Source organism: Lepidochelys kempii, chromosome 11 (genome assembly GCF_965140265.1).
Source record: "Lepidochelys kempii isolate rLepKem1 chromosome 11, rLepKem1.hap2, whole genome shotgun sequence".
NCBI classification, from domain to species: domain Eukaryota; kingdom Metazoa; phylum Chordata; order Testudines; family Cheloniidae; genus Lepidochelys; species Lepidochelys kempii.
The window spans coordinates 50,849,485-50,866,783 of NC_133266.1; the positions used below are offsets into that span (position 1 = coordinate 50,849,485).

At 39.7% G+C, this 17,299-nt stretch overlaps 1 long non-coding RNA gene across 1 annotated transcript; it reads left to right on the forward strand.

Moving 5' to 3' along the window:
- Nucleotides 1–1,350: 1,350 nt before the first annotated feature.
- LOC140895729 (uncharacterized) lies at nucleotides 1,351–5,244 on the forward strand. The gene is made up of 3 exons (XR_012154331.1): nucleotides 1,351–1,796; nucleotides 3,843–3,943; nucleotides 5,021–5,244. It is a non-coding gene; the product is annotated as an uncharacterized lncRNA (long non-coding RNA).
- The last annotated feature ends 12,055 nt before the right edge of the window (nucleotides 5,245–17,299 follow it).

A 17,299-nucleotide genomic window follows, 5' to 3' on the forward strand; every position in this document is an offset into this window, starting at 1 on the left:
TGTCAAGCCTTTCCCCTCTGCCTTCCTCCACTAGTTTTTCACTGACCCATGTAGCTCCACACCACACTGTGGATGCACCCTGCTTTTCACTGTGGCGTGTAGCCACACATACCCTATTTGCTGCTGTCCAGTGGTGTCCAGTGTAAATGTAGCCTAAAGCACTACATTAACTATGCCTTTATTACTGTAATAATTTAACACAGAGAAATCATTGCCAGCTGTGATGTAAATTGTTAATTCTCTACATTAAACAAATTCAAGCTTATAATTGTTTAAATTCTAGCAAGGTTAGAAATAAAAGTCATAATGACTCTGATATATTGTCTTGCCAAAATCTTAAAATGCTCAGCAAAAGAGCATTCACTTCACCCATTCCCATTGTACAGATGCTTCTGGGATGGATGGCAGCCTTTAAGTTGTAAAACCGAGGATATGAAGAATGATTAGGGCCTGATCCAAAGCCTGTTGAAGTAAGTGAGAAGCTGCCATTTACATGAATGGGCTTTGGATCAAGCCCGTGTGGGTGGAGCATCTATCCATTCTAAATTTAGCCAAAAATACAGTAGCTAATATCACTGTTTATTCTTGCAAAAGATGCAAATGGGATTTTTATTCTGAAGGAAGAAATGTCAGAGATATGGTACATTGTATATTGTGTGATTTACATAGCAAGGGCCCCATCCAAGGCCCATTGAAGTCATTGGGAGTCTCTCCGTGAACTTTAGTGGGTGTTGGGTCAGCACTGTAGGGACCCATTCTTCACCCTGACTCTTATTAATTAGCAATGAACTCTGTCAGAATTCCCATTGCAATCAGTATGAGGAAGTGTGGCAGAAATGGGCTCTTAATAACTGCGGGGAGGCTTGTCCTCTTATAATTGAATTTGTATAAATAATAAAATCAAACAGAGAGGCAGTTTGTTAAAATAGTGGCTTTTTGCATCATAGAAATGTTAGTAGTTTACCATTCATTTAGCTAATGTCATACCTACCTTTTAAGACGGTCAGCTTCAAGTCAGCAAAGGTCACATCTTTTAAGTGCTGCTATCGTGTCCTTTCATATAGTTGTGCTCATGGGGTTCCTTTGCACACCACTCATCCTTATTGGTGTCTGTCACAAGCTATATCCACAGTTGCATCTTCTGGATGAGATGTCTCCATGTTAACCATTGAGAATGTCAATCATTCTCAGTAGTCAGAGCCTTGCTAACTGAAGAGCAATCTCCCTTGCTGCCCTGAAAATGCTGTCTGAGTTGATGAACAGAGGACATTTTCAGTTAGAATACTGCAGTTCTGTATGAATTGTGTGTTTTCACTACATGCTTAAAAGAGTTACAGCTATAATTTTGCCACCTGAGATGACTTTTTAAATAATGTCCTTATTTCCTCTTCTCTAAATAGATTCCTGTGGCTCCCTTTCCCCAATATTGGCTCTTTCCTGGGTCAGAGCAAAGTGCAACTGCTGGCCACAAGGTCAGCCCAAATGTTCAGACAGTCATAAGAAAACTATGTACCAGCAGGATTACATAATGTTCAAAATATGGTGCACACATGGACTTGCTGTATCGTATTTCTCTTGGAACATTGGCTCCATTGTTAGTAGTAATAAATGAGGGATAATAGCTTGGGAGGTGAGCCATACATTCACTCTGTAGTTGGGCTCTGCTAGTGCAGTGGCTACTGTGTGATCTTTGTTCCAGGCACAGATGCAGAGTGCAGATTGTCTCAAAGTCAGTGCCAGTAGATGAGGCAGATGCTTCTTGGAATGATCCCCACTGAGCTTTGGCACTTGTAACAGTAAGTGTCTGCCTATATATTAATTATAACGGAAGAATAAGTATGGTGCTTACAGTGCTCTTCATCCTGGAAGCCAAATGTGACTTACCAAAATGCTGCTAAATTTGCACCTGCACAGCACACGCAACTTGCAGTTGTTGAGTCCTAGATGATGGTTTTCAGGAAGGTGAATGAGATGAAAGTCCAACTTTTGCAGATTCAGGGGAATGCATGTAGGGAGTAAGGAGGCCAGAACAAAGATATCTTTCTCATCGGGTTGGGTGGGATTTTCACAGGTTTATAAGCTCTTGGTCCTCATGGAAAATCCTTTTGTTCTGTGTACAGCATCTAGCATGGTTGTTTCCAGGGGTCTGTTCCTGGGGCTCGTAGGTACTACCACAATACAAACAGTAATAATGATGTGTGTGGATGATAGAAAGTAAAATATGCACAGGGGATATGTGTGTCTTATTTGCAACAGCCACTGGGGAGATAAACATGTGAGGGGCAGGTGTCTCAACTGATTTTATTAGTAAACATCCTAAAGTGCTAAATAAACTTTCTGACACAGGGATATATAGGAATCATACATTCACCACTGAAATTCGGCCACCTTTGGGGTGGAAGGCATTGCTCTCTGAATGGTAAACATGCCTCTTTAGCAGTACTGTGAACAAAACCCACTCTGCACTTTTATATTAGATACCAATTGAATTTTGGATTGATTTCAAAATCCTTAACTTAGCCCTAGCCCAGTCAGGGCTTTGAAGAGATCTTATGCATTCCACTTAGCCCCATGCTGAATGGAGATGCTTCTGCTAATGAAGCCCAGGCTTCAACTCATAATATTTGGAATCAGAGTATTCTGTGATTTATAAAACTCTACAGGAGATTAGATAAAACCTCGTCTCACCACACTTAGATGTGTCCAGCAGAGCACCTTAGAACTTCCCCATACAGCTTTGTTAAAAAATAGGTGTAGAAAGACCCAACATTAGCACCCAGTAATGGTAAGAAAGCACCTTAAAAAGAGGAGAAGGAAGAGATAGATGACTTATTTGTGCGTTTATACATTGATCAGTTGCTACTGTGTGTGTGGTAGAAATGCCTATATATAAATATGCTAAAATTGCCCAAACAAGAAGGCTCCGAAATTCCAGTCGGAGACCAGGCAAAATCCCATTAGGGTCTGGCAGGAATTCCAGCAAATTCCTGACAAGGAGAATAGGTAACTCACTAAAATTACCCATGTACTCTATCCTAGGATCCACACACATAAGATGATTCTTTCATCTTTGGCACAAGATACATTCTGCTCTGGAGATCCAATACAAAAACTCAGCCATATGTCACTGGCTCAGATATTTGGTTGGGTAAAGCTGTCATCCAGCCATGTCTCAGTAATTCATGCAAGGTTGAATGCCTAAATCTTGACTGAATTAATGGGGGTCTTATTAGTGACTAATAATAAAAAGCTACATCTAAATTTATGGTCTCTGATGCTTATTGCCATATGCATCCTGAAGGAAGATGTCAAACCAGTGAGACAAATGTGATAGATAGCAAATGATGATCTCCATGCTCCAAAGCTTCCTATTTTACTGAGCTCTTACTGAGTTCAGTTCTGAAATTGCAGAGTGCTTTGGCCCTGATCCACTTAAGCATGCGTTTTTAATGTTAAATATGTTTGTAGTCAGTATTGAAGTCAATGGGGACTGTTTGGATGCTTAAAATTAAGTGTGTGCTTAAAGTAATTCACTGCATTGGAGTTAGAGTGCTTAATGCCTTGCAGGATTGAGTTCTTCTTAGTGTATGTGCAACGTGCCACACGTGGCACATGACCAGGATTCATCATCAAATTTGGTCTGCTGGTTGGATCATTAGCTTCCCCAGCTAGGGCCAGGTACTGACAGAGAGTACAACGTGAACTCTAATCCATTATCCCACCTCTCCAGGATTGAGTTTATTATGTAGTTTACCACCCTTTCTCTATGTAAACTCTATTTTACTCTTTCTTTTTTTTTTATGGCCAGGATACCCCACTAAATTCTTTTTTTTTTCTTCCAGTTTCTCAGACTGATTCAGATTGCATGTTGCATTATCACTGTCAATGGCTGACATTTTGCTGAGTGATGCGATATGTTTGGCAGTACTTGACACATTTTGAAGTAAGAATATCAGCTGTTTAAATTACTAGTGTTTGATCCTGCGATTGTTTCACTAATCCCAGCAGTTATTTACAGACCATATACAAGAAACTCGCTATGGAATTTTTTTGCCTGTAAAATAACTGCATGATTCTTAATTGGGTAATTGCCCAGCACAGTGCTAATTGTTGTGTCCAGCAAGGAATAGAGCTCTGATTAGATTTTTTGTGTGTGTGCAAATTTATATTCATAATATTACTTACTAAGCTATTTGTGGGACTTTGATTTATTCAGGATCAATACTGTACATCTGCCATGTATAGTAAAGGCTTTTCTGATACACCAAATGAATGGCTGCAGTATTAACAACCATTAATATTCACTTTTATTCAGTGTTTTGTTCAGTGACAACTCCAATTGTCATTAGCTATATACTGCAGAACCATTTAATGTTTGTTAGATTCTGTCACAGCTATGTTGAGCTTTTCAAAAGTTTCTTATTTTATTTTTGTGCTAGTTATCTTTTGATAAGATGTGCCTGACTGCAAAAATACTTCCTACTATTTTTACATAACCAAAACACTGCCACACATTTTAAGGAATAAAATTGATACATTATTCCATTCCAGTAGTGATACTGTAGTGAAGAATAACATAGGGTTTATATTAGGGCTGTCAAGCGATAAAAAAAATTAATCATGATTAATTGTGCAATTAAAAAAATAAATTGTGCGATTAATCACACTGTTAAACAATAATAGAAAACCATTTTATTTAAATATTTTGGATATTTTCTACATTTTCAAGTATATTGATTTCAATTAGAACACAGAACACAAAGGTGTACAGTGCTCACTTTATATTTATTTTTGATTACAAGTATTTGCACTGTAAAAAATATTTTTCAATTTACCTCATACAAATATGGTAGTGCAATCTCTTTATCATGAAAGTTGAACTTATAAATGTAGAATCATGTACAAAAAATAACTGCATTCAAAAATAAAACAACGTAAAACTTTAGAGCTTACAAGTCCACTTAGTTCTAATTCTTGTACAGCCAATAGCTGAGACAAACAAGTTTATTTACATTTGCAGGAGATAATGCTGCCCGCTTCTTGTTTATAATGTCACCTGAAAGTGAGAACAGGCATTTACATGGCACTGTCGTAGCCGGCGTCGCAAGATATTTACGTGCCAGATGTGCTAAAGATTCATATGTCCCTTCATGCTTCAACAGCCATTCCAGGGGACATGCGTCCATGCTGATGACGGGTTCTGCTCGATAACAATCCAAAGCAGAGCGACTAATGCATGTTCATTTTCATTATCATTATCTGAGTCAGATGCCACCAGCAGAAGGTTGATTCTCTTTTTTGGTGGTTCGGGTTCTGTAGTTTCTGCATCGCAGTGTTGCTCTTTTAAGATATCTGAAAGCATTCTCCATACCTCATCCCTCTCAGATTTTGGAATGCACTTCAGATTCTTAAACCTTGGGTCAAGTGCTGTAGCTAACTTTAGAAATCAGGTTTTCCCCAAACAGCAGTTTCTCTGACCTGCCTATGGGTGTACATGGAACACCTGTTAGTCTACTTGGAAAATGTCTCTAAACTGGCCATGTCCTCCATTCCCTCGCCTTTTGAGAGAACACAGCAAAGCTGCACTGGTTCAACCTTTAGTGTAGACAGAAAAGGCTGTTATTTGCACCAGTGCAGTCTACCCCAACTGAGATTGCCTGGTGTAGCCTCACCAATGGCTACAATTGGGGAAATTCCCAGTCTAGACAAGATCTACTTCAATTTATGCAAATCTATGCAAATTCATAATTACTTGGATTTTTACCCATAGTAATATACTTGCCAACAGCTATGAGCCTGGATACAAGGTCTGGTTAGCCAGCCAATGGGTGAGTATAAGTGTTGTTACCCTCTATATCTCCCTTCAGTAGTAAGAATCTGCCCCATTGTTTGTTTATTTCTATGTCTGTCTTCAACACTCCAAAGGCTTCTAGAGCTCTGGATAGAGGCTCTGTTTTTTTTTTTATAAATGGTCTAAGGTCTAATCAGCAATCATCTCAGCGCAATCACATCCTTGTAACCAAATGGAGACCCATTTTGACTTCAAACTCCACTAGGCTGCCCTTTCTGTCATAGGCTGTCAAGGTTCCTCCCCCACTCTGAACTCTAGGGTACAGATGTGGGGACCTGCATGAAAAACCTCCTAAGCTTATCTTTACCAGCTTAGGTCAAAACTTCCCCAAGGTACAAAATATTCCACCCTTTGTCCTTGGATTGGCCGCTACCACCACCAAACTAATGCTGGTTACTGGGGAAGAGCTGTTTGGACGCGTCCTTCCCCCCAAAATACTTCCCAAAACCTTGCACCCCACTTCCTGGACAAGGTTTGGTAAAAAGCCTCACCAAGGCTTTTGCCTAGGTGACTACAGACCCAGACCCTTGGATCTTAAGAACAATGAACAATCCTCCCAACACTTGCACCCCCCCTTTCCTGGGAAATGTTGGATAAAAAGCCTCACCAATTTGCATAGGTGACCACAGACCCAAACCCTTGGATCTGAGAACAATGAAAAAGCATTCAGTTTTCTTACAAGAAGACTTTTAATAAAAACAGAAGTAAATAGAAATAAAGAAATCCCCCCTGTAAAATCAGGATGGTAGATATCTTACAGGGTAATTAGATTCAAAAACATAGAGAACCCCTCTAGGCAAAACCTTAAGTTACAAAAAAGATACACAGACAGAAATAGTTATTCTATTCAGCACAATTCTTTTCTCAGCCATTTAAAGAAATCATAATCTAACACATACCTAGCTAGATTACTTACTAAAAGTTCTAAGACTCCATTCCTGGTCTATCCCCGGCAGAAACCAGCATATAGACAGACACACAGACCTTTTGTTTCTCTCCCTCCTCCCAGCTTTTGAAAGTATCTTGTCTCCTCATTGGTCATTTTGGTCAGGTGCCAGCGAGGTTACCTTTAGCTTCTTAACCCTTTACAGGTGAGAGGAGCTTTCCCCTGGCCAGGAGGGATTTCAAAGGGGTTTACCCTTCCCTTTATATTTATGATATAGGCTTCCAACACCATAGTTGCTTATGAGTTACCCATATTATAAAGTAAGGGGTGGGGGCAGAACAAACATTTACAGACTGTTCCATTAGAAGCCAGTTACTCTACAGCACACCAGTATTCAGAAGCACAGCTATCAATCTTTTTTCACTAAAGCGCTTTTTCAGAAGCAGCAGAAATACTGAAGTATCTGGTCTTTTGTTAATCTCTTAAAGCAGTAGTGACAATGTCATTTTGAATAAACAGTCATATTGCTTTATCTGTCTTAAGTACTGACAGCCACATCTGCACATTCCATGATCTAACCTGACAAGGAGGAGCAAAGAAACAAAAGTAAAGCAACAAATAAAATGAGCAGGATGTGAAAGTGAGATAAAAAATAACCAAGAAGGAAAGTGACATGGAGGGGTTATGAATAATAAACAAAGTTGACATTAGTCAGGAGATCTTTATTTAATACAATGGTCTTGGATACAGATTAACTGCCTTTGGTCTATAGTTATATAGGTTTCATCTGCCTTGAAATAGTAGTTTAAAGTATTGTGATGGTAGCATGAGAAATATAATATAAACTAGGGCTTCGATTAATTGCAGTTAATAATAGAATACCAATTGAAATTTATTAAATATTTTGGATGTTTTTCTACATTTTCATATATATTGTATTCTGTGTTATAATTGAAATCGAAATGTATATTATTGTTGCTTAACAATATCTGCACTGTAAAAACGATAAATAAAAGAAATAGTATTTTTCAATTTACCTCATACAAGTACTGTAGTGCAATCTCTTTGTTGTGAAAGTGCAACTTAAAAATGTTGATTTTTTTTTTGTTATGTGACTGCACTCAAAAACAAAACAATGTGAAACTTCAGAGCCTACAAGTTGTTTACATTTAAGGGAGATAATGCTGCCCTTCTCTTATTTACAACGTCACCAGAAAGTAAGAACAGGCATTTGCATGGCACTTTTGTAGCCGGCATTGCAAGGTATTTACGTGCCTGATATGATAAACATTCATATGCCCCTTCATGCTTCAGCCACCATTCCAGAGGACACGCTTCCATGCTGATGACACTCATTAAAAAAAATAAGCGTTAATTAAATTTCTGACTGAACTCCTTGCGGCAGAATTGTATTGTCCCCTGCTCTGTTTTACCTGCATTTTGCCCTATATATCCTATTATAGCAGCCTCAGATGATGACCCAGTACATGTTGTTCATTTTAAGAACATTTTCACTACAGATTTGACAAAACACAAAGAAGGTACCAATGTGAGATTTCTATCTTATAGGAGATAGGGCAACATTTAGTGCCCTAACTGTTCCCTGGAGCAGGTGGGCAACAAATGCGTGGGGTCTTGCCCAGTCACTGGACAAAATAGCTGAGTTGAGATCGGTATTAATGGACATGGACAGCAGTAAATTACAGTCCCTTCAACCCCATCTCCAGGAACAATAAAGAAACAGGGATGGAATTGAGATTTGGTCCTGAGGCATTTTAGTTTACATACCACACCTTGCTCATGTCTGTACCAAAAGCCCTGAATAAATAAAATGCTGAGATGTACTTTTCTTGTGTCATTAGTTGTTTTGCCTCTGTACAGCTTTGACTCTCTTTTTGTCAAGGTAGCACAATAGGCAGGGTCTTCAGTCCTGACACATATGGTTAGTGTCCTGAGAACCTGATTACCTTTTTTGAATTGAGCCTCCTGTTTTAGTAATGTATGGAATAGTTAGCAGAATACTCGTTCTGAATAGCTGTGACCTCTCCATACTGTCAAGGAATATCAAATAGAGAGGAGCGTCAGGTTATATAACCACTGCTGCTTGGAATGTGAAAAGTTTCAAAGGTAATATTTAAGTGTTTGGGAGAGGGGAAATGAAAAGCAGCCAGATTTTCTGAGAACATATCATGAAATGTTAGATTTGTCTTAGCTTAATGGAAGTTTTGTGTAAGCTGTACTGTTGAGTTGATATGATTGCTTCAAGCTTACTGTGGAAGGTCATTCTGATATGTTGATTTGTTACCATTTTAGGGCATGGTCCTCTGAGGAGCTGAGTACTCTCCACTCCCATTCTGGCCTTACCTCAGAGGACTTGGCACTGACTTGGGTATGTTTGTAAATGACACCACATAGAAAAATGCCAATAAAGATTTCACTTATTTTTTGAGGCTTAATCTAATGACCATTAAGATCACTGAGTTTTTCTATTGACTTCAAGGGGCTTTGGATCAGGCCCCTAATGAGAGATTTCAGCCTCATTGCTTGTCAGTGACAGAGAATCAAATATAAGTGGCATCTTTCACTTGTCACAGGGAAAGACAGTCACTCAGTCAGTCTTCCTTATATATAGGAAACTGTGACCTTCTGCCTACTTACTAAAATTAAGGATTTTTTCTCAATTAATTTGAGAATTAATGTTAGGTCATTTAATTATAGAGACCACTCTTCCAGTGACTTTGTTTTAGTCTTTACTATACTTGAAGCTAGTTTAACTCCCATCTTTACGTTGTGTGTGTGTTCTTGCACTAGTGTACCACATTTCCTAGGAATACGGTATGCAAGTAAAAAGTGATTGTCTACAGTGTGATATGAGCTAAAACATAGTAAGTGGCACTCACTTAAAGCTTTCTTTCCCAGCACCCTGATTCTCCCTGTGGGGATAATGAAACAATCCAGTTGCTTGTTTTCTCTAGGAGATTGCACACAATCCTCAATCACTGTTCAGCCTAGTCACATCTGACTGGAAGAGACAGACAGAACTAGTCTTAAATATTTAATAAATTCAAGCAGCAGTTTCCCTTCCCTAAAATGTTGTTAGAGAGAGATGCCTTCACCTTTTTTTCTAACGGGGAGCAGTGCATTCCAGTAGGGAGAGAAAAAAGATGGGGCTATGTTTGGAGTGAAAAAGGAAATCAAATCTCACTCACTGCTCTAGAGCCAGGTGCACATATCACAGGAAAAGCGTTCATTGGATCAGTCAGAGTTAGTCCTATCTCTGTTAATTACATTTGTTGGAATTACTTTAAGATGCTTACGTTGTCTACTTCCATGGGTTAATTGGAACAACACCATATACATGAACCTAGTGTTTTCATACATATCAGCTAATGAACTCTTCCAACTTGAATATATATCAATATGGCATAGGAAATGTTGTGTTCTACGGTCAAAATATACATTTTAGTACAGCAATGTTTGGGTCATAAAGGTCCCTTGAACATTTTGAACCATATGAATGGTATTCTGCTTCTCAGACTTGAAGTTTTAGGATGGAGTTTTCAAAGTAAAACTAGATAATTTTACATACTGACCAATATGTTGAAATCATTAGAGAATAGATATTGAAATAGCAGAATATACAGAACAAACTGTAATAAGTTGGAAGTCTCAGTTCAGCGTGAACAGAACTAAGGCCAGCTGTATATGTTTCCCATTAGAAACCTATTGCACTCTTTTCAGTTCCAGAACATAGAGTATATATATGAAAGCAGTGTCAGGAGGGTAAAGGGGGAGGTGGACTGCTTGGTTACAGAAGTGCTTGTATATGCATTTGTTGGAATTACTTTAAGATGCTTACATTGTCTACTTCCATGGGTTAAGTAGAGGGGAAGGAGGGATAGCTCAGTGGTTTGAGCATTGGCCTGCTAAACCCAGGGTTGTGAGTTCAATCCTTGAGGGGGCCATTTAGGGATCTGGGGCAAAAATTGGGGATTGGTCCTGCTTTGAGCAGGGGGTTGGACTAGATGACCTCCTGAGGTCCCTTCCAACCCTGATATTCTATGATTCTATGCTCTTGCACTTGCTGGACCAAGATTGATTGATGGAGTGGTGTTCCTGAGGCTTTCTTGTTTTAGGCCTTAATTAAAAAGAGAAGGATGGGATGTATGTCTGTCGAAAGAATTGTGAAGTTTATTGTCTAATTTCAGTGATCTGATACTAGCTGGAGATTTACGTGGTGTATTGTGTGACAAAAGGTCTTGGTCAGGGTCTAAGCAAACATCTATGTTGTAAAAAGAACAGGAGTACTTCTGGCACCTTGGAGACTAACACATTTTTTAGAGCATAAGCTTTTATGGGTACAGCCCGCTTCATCGAATGCATAGAATGGAACATACAGTAAGAAGGTGTGTGTATGTATATGTATATGTATATATACACACACACACACGTACAGATAAGTTGGAAGTTGCCATACAAACTGTGAGAGGCTAATTAGTTAAGATGAGCAATTATCAGCAGATGGCCCATTGAGACAGTTGACAAGAAAGTGTGAGGATACTTAATTTAGGGAAATAGATTCAATATGTGTAATGACCCAGCCACTCCCAGTCTCTGTTCAAATCCAAGTTAATGGTATCTAGTTTGCATATTAATTCAAGCTCAACAGTTTCTCATTGGAGTCTTGCCACCCTTAAATCTTTTACTGAGTGGCCAGAGAGGTTGAAGTGTTCTCCTAACAGTTTTTGAATGTTATGATTCCTGATGTCAGATTTGTGTCCATTTATTCTTTTGCGTAGAGACTGTCCAGTTTGACCAACGTACATGGCAGAGGGGCATTCCTGGCACATGATGGCAAATATCACATTGGTAGATGTGCAGGTGAACGAGCCCCTGATGGCATGGCTAATGTGATTAGGTCCTATGATGGTGTCACTTGAATAAATATGTGGACAGAGTTGGCATCGGGCTTTGTTGCAAGGATAGGTTCCTGGGTTAGTGTTTTTGTTATACGCAAAAGAATAAATGGACACAAACCTGACATCAGGAATCATAACATTCAAAAACTGTTAGGAGAACACTTCAACCTCTCTGGCCACTCAGTAAAAGATTTAAGGGTGGCAATTTTGCAACAGAAAAGCTTCAAAAAAAGACTCCAAAGAGAAACTGCTGAGCTTGAATTAATATGCAAACTAGATACCATTAATTTGGGTTTGAATAGAGACTGGGAGTGGCTGGGTCATTACACATATTGAATCTATTTCCCTAAGTTAAGTATCCTCACCCTTTCTTGTCAACTGTCTAAATGGGCCATCTGCTGATAATAGCTCATCTTAACTAATTAGCCTCTCACAGTTTGTATGGTAACTTCCAACTTGTCTGTATATATCTATATCTTCTTACTATATGTTCCATGCTATGCATCCAATGAAGTGAGCTGTAGCTCACGAAAGCTTATGCTCTAATAAATTTGTTAGTCTCTAAGGTGCCCCAAGGACTCCTGTTCTTTTTGCGGATACAGACTAACACGGCTGCTACTCTGAAACCTGTCATCTATGTGGTAGTAACATGTTTGCTTGTGCTTCCTACTGGATATTTGCATGTTTTCCTGGCTGCAAATACATTTCCTCTGTGATTCAGTTCATGCTGCTGTAAGCGAAAAAATCTGATATTTCAATTTGAAAAGGAACCCTTTACTCAGGATTCATGAATATAAACACACTGGTATGGGGAGATCTTAAAGGAAATGCAAGGCACTTCTATTAGATTTTGTGCACTCTATTTGGTGCACTGAATCACACCAGCAGCTTGTACTAGCCCTTGCAAGCGCTCTGCAATATTTGACATTAATGACAAACTGGGTGATTTTTAGGGTAACTTCTCAAAGGACAGCCTGGATCTTTAAGTTTTTAATTGTTCTGTTCTATGCTCAGCATGTTTTATCCCTCCTGCCCCATTGTACAAGCTGCTGGTCTGATATGACCTGTACTTACAGACCCTGAGTGCATTGACTGACTGGAGGCTGATAAATGAAAGCTGTTTTCCCATCTCAGTTTCCTTGTGAACGACACCAAATGGCAATTGCATTTCATTCTGCACTTCAGAAAGAGCAAGATACATAATTAGCCATGTGGATTCTTCCTGGGGTGCAGTGTAGAGTGTAACTGGCTAAACTGTGCCGGAGGAATGTAGCAGACTGGTCAAGCAAATCATCTCTTTCTTCTGCAGTTGGTGGCACTTAAAGGAAACTGAGCTGGAAGGCCATTTTACATGGTAAGATGCAGGGAGATGTGTTGGTCAGCTAATGAACAAATGCATGGCAGCTGATATCTGATAGGCAGCAAGTGGTTAAATTTCACTTGTCTGGACTGCTGTTTTGTTTGTCCTGGACTGTAATACAATAGATTATTTTTTTCCTAGCCTGGGCAAAGCTCAGCCAGTAATTTTACTAATTTAGAAATATATTGTGATTCCCAAACAGAATAAACTGCCATAGCACTGGAACTAAACTATATAGGGTAAAAACATTTATTTTTACTATCTTTTTCTATTTTGTCCATGTGGCAGTTAGGTGGCATACAGATTAATTCTTTTATTACAGTTGAATATGCTATTACAATATAGAATTCCAGTAACTTTTCTGTGAAGAGCATTGACACTTCATTAAAATGGACAGAAAGAACCTACTTACTATTCTTCAAAGAAACCCACTGAGATCTGGCAGGCCAACACCAAAATAATTTACGAGAATGATATATAGTGCAGTAAGACTGTTCCATAGATGTAGGTGGCAAGCAGTAAGAGAGAGGTTCTTAATTTTATCTACCACAAAAAGAATTAACTATTGCTATAGGGATTGGAACAAAAATTATAGCAGAATGATATAGTCTATATGCTGTTGGGCCTGTTCAATTTATGTGTGTTCCTTCTTATAAAAATTAATTAAATAAAAACAGATTAAGCAAGCATCCTCCTAATGGATCCTTAATAAGCCTTAAGTATGCCTCCTTGTGGTAAAAAGAAAAGGAGGACTATCCACTTAGCAACATGCAAATTTGTAATCTACACTTCTTTTCCCAAAAAGAAAAGGAGTACTTGTGGCACCTTAGAGACTAACTAATTTATTTGAGCATAAGCTTTCGTGAGCTACAGCTCACTTCATCGGATGCATTCAGTGGAAACTACAGTGGGGAGATCTATATACAAAGAGAACATGAAACAATGGGTGTTACCATATACACTGTAACTCGAGTGATCATTTAAGGTCAGTATGCATCCGATGAAGTGAGCTGTAGCTCACGAAAGCTTATGCTCAAATAAATTGGTTAGTCTCTAAGGTGCCACAAGTACTCCTTTTCACTCAAGGTGAGCGATTACCAGCAGGAGAGCGGGGGAGGGGGGAGAACCTTTTGTAGTGATAATCAAGGTGGGCCATTTCCAGCAGTTGACAAGAACGTCTAAGGAACAGTGGGGGTGGGGGAGGGGAATAAACAAGGGGAACTAGTTTTACTTTGTGTAATGACCCATCCACTCCAAGTCTTTATTCAAGCCTAAGTTAATTGTATCCAGTTTGCAAATTAATTCCAATTCAGCAGTCTCTCGTTGGAGTCTGTTTTTGAAGTTTTTTTGTTGAAGAATTGCAACTTTTAGGTCAGAAATCAAGTGACCAAAGAGTTTGAAGTGTTCTCCGACTAGTTTTTGAATGTTTATAATTCTTGACATCTGATTTGTGTCCATTTATTCTTTTACGTAGAGACTGTCCAGTTTGACTAATGTACATGGCAGAGGGGTGTTGCTGGCACATGATGGCATATGTCACATTGGTAGATGCGCAGGTGAACGAGCCTCTGATGGTGTGGCTGATGTGATTAGGCCCTATGATGGTGTCCCCTGAATAGATATGTGGACACAGTTGGCAACGGGCTTTGTTGCAAGGACAGGTTCCTGGGTTAGTGGTTCTGTTGTGTGGTGTGTGTTTGCTGGTGAGTATTTGCTTCAGGTTGGGGGGCTGTTTGTAAGCAAGGGCTTGCCCGGCTCCCAAGATCTGTGAGAGTGATGGGTCGTCCTTCAGGATAGGTTGTAGATCCTTGATGATGCGTTGGAGAGGTTTTAGTTGGGGGCTGAAGGTGATGGCTAGTGGCGTTCTGTTATTTTCTTTGTTGGGCCTGTCCTGTAGTAGGTGACTTCTGGGTAGTCTTCTGGCTCTGTGGTAAGATATGGTAAATGACTGGATCCTAAACTTACCTCCTTATTTTTAGAGTAGTTTATCAATGAGGCTTAAAGTTCAGACAGCTTCTTCTTTGATTTATTTCATCATATCCTCATTAAAGATCCAATTTGCACTGCTGGACAGCTGTGTCCCATTGTTTTTTCTTCAAAATATTCATCCAGAGGCATCTGTTCAGAAGAGGGAGCTGATCTGGTGGTGAACTCAGAAACATGGTGTTTCAGGTGAGAGTGGCATTGAAAATGAATCTGGACACTTTGTGTCATTTGCTGAATGAAAGGCACAGTAGGTTTATTCAACGTTGTTTTTATTTATTACTTGTTGACTACCCAGACTGTAGAAGGTGCTTATCGTGCAGGGCTTTTTTTCTTTCTTTATCTCTTTGTGTGTTGTCAGTCAGAGTTCTGTCTCTTTTCTTTGTGCTGCTTAAAAATAAAAAATAAAGTTTTCACATCTTCCAGTTATTTGACCTTTGCAGAACTGGAACCTTTACTCTATTACAGTCACATGATGTTAGTTCAAAAAACCTATATAGTACATTATTAATAGGCATCTAGAAGTCTAATTATCTTGCAGCTTGTGTAGTCATGTATTTCTGTGCAAAATGTACAGATCCTTACAAGGTGTAAAATGTTACAAAATCAAAGGTTAGCACTGTATATCCACTTTGCATTCAGTGTGAATGACTATACCAAGAGCAAGGCAGTGGATAATAAGCCCCTAACAGGCTAACTTCCATTACACTTTCCCAAGCATGGGAGAAAATATATATATTCACTACACACCTTAAGGCCCGAAGTGTCTTCTGACGCTCAGTGTGCATGAAGAATAACTTTACAGAAGTCACTCGGGTCATAACAGTGTAAAACCAGAATAAGTAGGTGGAGACTCAGGTCCTGAGACTATATTGCAAATTCAGTTTGAATTATGCACATATAACTGATGATAGAATTGGGCTCAGTTTCTGTATCTGATTACTACTAGGTTATACAAAAGTCATCCTCTGGTCCTCTTGACCTAAAGTATGAGACTGGTGCTTTGAAGATTATGTAACTAAGTTCTATAAGCAGAGAATCAAAGATTTTAGAAACTTTTAGCAAGAGGCATGCTAGGATTAATCCTCTGTTTACTGTAGTACAGGGATTGGCAACCTTTGGCACGTGGCCCAACAGGGTAAGCCCCCTGGCAGGCCGCTGGTTTGTTTATCTGCCGCGTCCGCAGGTTCAGCCTATCGCAGCTCCCACTGGCCGCGGTTCGCCGCTCCAGGCCAATGAAGACTGCGGGAAGTGGTGGCCAGCACATCCCTCGGTCCACGCCGCTTCCCGCAGCCCCCATTGGCCTGGATCGGCGAACCGCAGCCAGTGGGAGCTGCGATCGGCCAAAACTGCAGATGCGGCAGGTAACCAAACCGGCCCGGCCCACCAGGGGGCTTACTCTGGCAGGCTGCGTGCCAAAGGTTGATGATCCCTGATGTAGTATATGTTGACAGTCCTCTCACATAGGTATTCTATACATAATAAGATGAATATGTTGGTTCCAGTGGCTGTTCTCCAGGCTAATTTTAGTGTTCATTTATATTAGGGATTTTTTTCTCTGATACAGGTTCAAAAGTTGTTAATGTAGACATGCTCTTAGTTTAATACTTCCTTCCACCATGCTGATTCTTAGAACATAAGAACGGCCATACTGGGTCAGACCAAAGGTCCATCAAGCCCAGTATCCTGTCCTCTGACAGTGGCCAATGGCAGGTGCCCCAAAGGGAATGAACAGACAGGTTATCATCAAGTGATCCATGTCCTGTCACCCAGTCCCAGCTTCTGGCAAACAGAGGCTAGGGACACCATTCCTGCCCATTCTGGCTAATAGCCACTGATGGACCTATCTTCCATGAATCTATCTAGCTCCCATTTGAACCCAGTTATAGTATTGGCCTTCACAGCACCCTCAGGCAAGGAGTTCCAGAGGTTGACAGTGCATTACATGAAAAAACACTTTCTTGTGTTTGTTTTAAACCTGCTACCTATTAATTTCATTTGGTGGCCCCTTGTTCTTGTATTATGAGAAGGAGTAAATAACACTTCCTTATTTACTTTCTCTATACCACTCATGATTTTATAGACCTCTATCATATCCTCCCTTAGTTGCCTCTTTTCCAAGCTGAAAAGTCCCAGTCTTATGAATCTCTCCTTATACAGAAGCTGTTCTATACCCCTAATCATTTTTGTTGTCCTTTTCTGAACCTTTTCCAATTCCAATGTATCTTTTTTGAGATGGGGCGACCACATCTGCACGCAGTATTCAAGGTGTCAGCGTACCACATATAGAGCAAATATGA